General features: G+C 46.5%; 1 protein-coding gene across 1 annotated transcript in view; it reads right to left on the reverse strand.

The window, feature by feature from the left end:
* Window positions 1–3,525, reverse strand: part of T265_06432 (hypothetical protein) — a gene marked incomplete at both ends in the record, with an annotated part of 10,756 nt that extends 7,231 nt beyond the window's left edge. The window contains one exon of the mRNA XM_009171690.1: window positions 3,351–3,525. The remainder of the gene's footprint in view (window positions 1–3,350) is intronic.
* Between the last annotated feature and the right edge of the window lie 1,807 nt (window positions 3,526–5,332).

The raw sequence follows: 5,332 nt of genomic DNA on the forward strand, positions 1-5,332 counted from the left end.
AGATCACGAAACGCTTGGGTGCTGTCGGTGCTACCCGCCTTCCAGGGTGAGGACCGCGTGATCCTCACTGTGCCTGGTTGGAGACACTACAAGACATGGCTGCCGACCGATGTCAGTGGCATTCTTGTTGTCAGTTTCTATCCAAATTGTTTGAGTGAATGTCTGGAGGTGTAGGCACCTCGGAATGATTGTGTTAAGCTAGCACTAGGTTCCTTCCCGATCCACCTTTACTCTTTTCTTTACAATAAGGCTTTCAAATAAATCATGGTTGCACGGCAGTGAAGCATCAGTGCTAAACACCGATGTCGTGCTGTCGATGATGATGATGATGAAGGAAATGAGCGCTAGTTTGCGAAGGTGCGCACACACTCACTCAGGAAATTCGGAAAATGACAACAAGAACGCTACTGACATCGATTAGCAGCCATATCTCCAACCAGGTGCCGTGAGGATTACGCGGTCTTCACAACAAAACAGCGCACAAGGTAGCCTGAGACGCATGTCCCTTGAGATTTAGGGCAGTGAAGAATCAGTGTTGAACACTGATGTCATGCTGTAGATGATAATGATGATGAGATTTAGGGCATAACGGTCTACCGCCACAAGTGCTTGAAATAAAAAAAACGCGACCCGAGCCTTGCAGATTCGTATATTAATCTCATCTGTTACACTGCAATGGGAACTGATACAACCTTCAAGATATGCAAAACTCTCTACAACTTCGAGTGCCTCTCCCTGGATTGCAAGTAACATCTTCAGTATTTGAATGTTCATGGGCGTCGCCTTGCAATTTGTGAGTGAAAAGTGATACCAAAGGAGGATGACTTCGGTCAAATCGGTAAAAACGCCCGCGCCTTCTCCTCTTCAAAGAACAGAAAGATAACGATTGCATACTCCAGATCGACAAAGTTTCTGGGAGCAGCTATTTGAACACCAGGGTTTTGAAGAGCTTTCAGCGTTCGTCTAATTGTCTCATCGATCACGAAATTAAATAGGAATGTAGAGAACAGCCCCGTTACAACCGGCATCAAGCTGATCCTCCTGCGATTACAGCACTCACTACAAGCCTCTTTCATATCGCCAAATGCCGCGCATATATTGCTTGAAAAACCGATGCAGGACGAACGGACTCATCACTGAAATTGATCAGGTGGCTGTTGATCTGTTCGCTGAGCTTGGCAACTGATTTGTAAGCTCGGCGAACAGATCAACAGCGGCCTAATCATTTACCAATTAATGCACCCGTGCTACCAATATTCCAACACATGACGCATCATTCTTAACTGACGGGCCTACAAGGAGAGGAAGTACTGGCGTCGGGAAAGGGAGAAGGTAAAGTATGTGAAAGCGAAAGAAGAGAGGCGTCAGCAGTAGCGTGTTTTCGCTTACCCACCCTGCTGTATGCAGCAAGTAAGGCGACTCCGTTGATGGCGCCACGTGGCAACCGATGTGGCATAAGTTTATTTGTATAGGTGTAATTCATTGTTGTCCCTACGCCGGGACACTGTCAGGGCGCCCACAATTAGATGAGAGGACGGTTAGGGTCCTCAACCAAAGCCTTTGGCTCAAAAGTCTGACCGCAAGGCAGCGGCGATTGGCGGGAAATGTGGATGAATTACAATTTTTACGGGACAAGTCGACACACACGTTCCAGACCCCAACCCTGAGTGCGTTCATCAGACCTCTAACCATTCTTGAACATGGTATTAGATTCTGCTAGTGTCTCAAGGACACCCTTAATATAGCTCAATGGACTGTGAATGCACGCGAACAGTCCCATCACGTTAGGGTCAAGTTTCTTTGTGACAAAGTTGTGGTTCGTTGGGGTCGCAAATAGATGCGGAAAATGGACAACGATCAACTTGCCGCTTGAGAATCCTCCACAGATGATTCTAGACGAAACACAATAGGCTACGAGCAACAGGTACCCAGTCAAGGAAGGATCTTTCCGCCAGCTGATTTGGGACGATGCTAACCACCGCAAATCCTGTCATGGTGGCTCTGGATGACCAGTGCTAACGGGCGGTAGAGACTATAAGCCGTTTGCTCAACCACTGTGCTCGCATTTGCACTCTTATTTATGATACAAGGGGCATATCAATGTCAACTCAGTACAGTGTGAGAGCAAGAGCAGCTTGTTTTCTTGCTTCTTTCAGAGTGCGAACCTTAAAACCGGTCTGATAAACTGAGCTTGAATACTGGTTTCGAGATACATAAAGCTGTCAGCGTTGGTGACGCCCAGATGTTGCGGCCACAACCGATACGAGACGAAACAAGTCATCAGTTCTAATGAATGGCCCTACAGGAAGTGTTATTATTGGAATGGGGATACGGCAATGAAGCATCAGTGGCAACACTGATGTTGCTGTCCTTGATGATGATGATGATGATGATGATGATGAATGGGGGAACGTGGAAGAGTAAAAGGCCTCAAGAGTAGCCTGGCTCCACTTATCTGCGCGGCTATATGTAGCAAGCAAGTCGACGGGGCTGATGACACCACGCGACCGCCGATGTAGCATAATAGTCGTATGGTAGTCGTATGTATTATGGTTTAACATGACCTGGCGACAGCCGAGCCCTAATTCGATCTACCGAACAAAAGGTGTCAGCGAAATATAATGCCATAACGACGGGACGGTAATTTATCGCAAAATCGCCGGCTTGGACGATGAGGGTTCACGAGTTGGTACACGAGATCGACGCTTTCGCTCAAGTTTCCTGGGTCCGGTTTGATCTTGTCGTTCAGCGACTTCTGTTCGCCTGAAAGGCGCAAGTGAAAAAAGAGTGCATCACTGCTTAGCCGGGGCAGTAATCTAACCAGCGCGAGGACTCACAGTCAAAACCACCTCAAAGTGCTTTGAACTGGGTACTCGACGCAGCGCGAACAACCGTCAGAGGAAGGTTATCCCACGTACCAAATACCTGAAATGAGAAAAATTGTTGCCTGATGAGTGCGTGCTTTGAACTTGAAAGTCTTCCTACCATGTCTTCCCCACCATGCGTTGGTTCCGCGGTGAAAAACTGTTGTTTAAAGAGGGCGTACTGCTTTCTCCAGGGGAAAGAGATCAAGCGCCACAAGGCGCGTTTCATAATTAACGCATTTAAGGCCGACAACCATTTTCGTGGCAGCTCGTTCGACGCGCTCAATTATTGTTACGATTTTGTTGCGTCCTGATTAGATAATTTGGTTGGCATATACAAGAAGCTGTCTGACGTGGGTCTCATAGAGTATCTGGAGATCAATACAAGTAATTTGAGATAGGTAAGCCGAATCATCCGTGGAACGAACGTCTTTTGAGCCGATTTTTCATGAAGTGAAAAGGACAAGTTTGAAGATAGCCAGATACCTATGTTCTTCTTGCTACCTATTGTATAGATCCTCATAATGTCTTCCGGTCCGTTCTTACCACGAACGACAAGGGTATTTGCTGCGTCTCCTCCGAATGACATATGAACGCAAATTTCGTCATTCAGACGAAGGTGCCAGTCCAGCGACCAATACTGTGCAACGTCTACATCCATTTGAAGACCGCTGGCATTGGAACTCCAGGATTTCAAGTCATCCGCAGAAAATAAACATGAACTTGAAATATAATCTGGACGGTCGTTGACGTAGATCAAAAACAGAGGTGGTCACAAAACGGAGCCCTGAGGAACCCCAATGGAGACCGGTACCGAAGAAAGGTCAAGCCTACTTTCACTAGGAATGTTCTGACCGATAGGAAGGCCTTAATACATCGCAAAATTTTCCCTTGAATCCCATAAGACTCCAGTATGTAGAGCAGCGAGACGTGTGGGACTCGACTGAATGCTTTTGAGAAGTCAAAAATATTGCATCCGATGTGGGCCCTTCGTCCTTAGCTTGGGTTAAAAACTTTGAAAACCAGTTCGACTAGCATGTAACAACACAACCTCTAGAAGAACCCAAAGTAAAAACATCATTCCTCCAAAGCAACAACGTACACGATCCGCATGGTTACACTTCACTCTTCATAGATGGTGAAACCCTGGTGAGAATTTTGACGGCACAAAAACGTCATACAAAAAAGCATCGTGGCGTCAGCCCGGTAGCCGTTACATCCAAGGTGCTACATGGCATTATTTTTCGCAGGTTGGTCGAATATCAGGAATCGAACTGGTCTTCGCTTCGGACGATGGTCTATTAGTCGTATATTTACCTAGAGGCAAATTCCTGAACAGCGCCAGCATTTCAAAGGTCCAATATCATGTTTTCATGATCGGAAGGCTGTTTTTGACTCTATCGATCGTCAGAAACTTTGGCTGTGTCTGGTGATCAACGGTGACGCTGCCAAATTTAGATCCCTTATGAGGGTACCGTGCGCGATCGGAAGGCTTTGACTCTATCGATCGTCAGAAACTTTGGCTGTGTCTGGTGATCAACGGTGACGCTGCCAAATTTAGATCCCTTATGAGGGTACCGTGCGCGAACATTTCTGGGCGCGTGCGCTTACACAAGAAGCTATCCCCTGAGTTCACCGAGTCAAGTGGTGTCAAACAAAGCTTCCCTCTATCAACTTTCCTCTTGACTAACCGCTAAAAGCTCCTCTGCTTGCATCTGAAAACTCGGAGATAGAAGTACTTCCGAGGTGTTCTCTCACAGATATTGAGTATGCGGACGATATTGCTCTCTTTGGTTCAGATTCTTCAAAGGTGCAGGTCATTTTAAGTAACCTAAACGGGTCTGCCGAGGGGCGCTTCACATCTGAAATTTTCCGGTGCCGCTGCAGTACTGCATGAGATGAAACCCAAACCCCATGATTGCAGACGAGCCAATCGACGTGTTGGAAATATTTGTTTCCCTGTGCAGTTCACGGATTCATGGATTGACACACAGAATCGAGGCTTTTGTCCAAGTTTCCCGTGTAGGCTTTGTTCTTGTCGTTCAGCGGTTGTCGTTCACCCGAAAGAAGGAACGTGGTTAAGGGTGATGCACTGCTTTTTGTGTTCTCAGCGCAAAGATTCGCATAAATAGGTGTCTAATAGTGCGTTGAACTGGGTTATAGAAGGAACGTGGACAACCGTCGGAGGAAGGTTATTCTGCGCAGCTACTACCCGAAACGAGGAAAAAATCTGCCTAATGCTTGTGTGCGCTCTGAGCCTGAAAATCTTACCATGTCCGCACCGTGTGTCCGTTGGGTCAATGATGAAAAACCTGTTGGCCAAGCTTTGTTAGAGTATAAATAAGAATTAGGTCCCCTCGGAGGCGACAGTACTACAGGGGAAAGAGATTGTGGTGTTTTGTACCTTTATTTTATTTCCATTATAACACTATGTGTTTGATAAATTGCATAATCGTTTTTTGTTTGAA

Source organism: Opisthorchis viverrini, assembly GCF_000715545.1.
Source record: "Opisthorchis viverrini unplaced genomic scaffold opera_v5_132, whole genome shotgun sequence".
NCBI lineage: Eukaryota > Metazoa > Platyhelminthes > Trematoda > Opisthorchiida > Opisthorchiidae > Opisthorchis > Opisthorchis viverrini.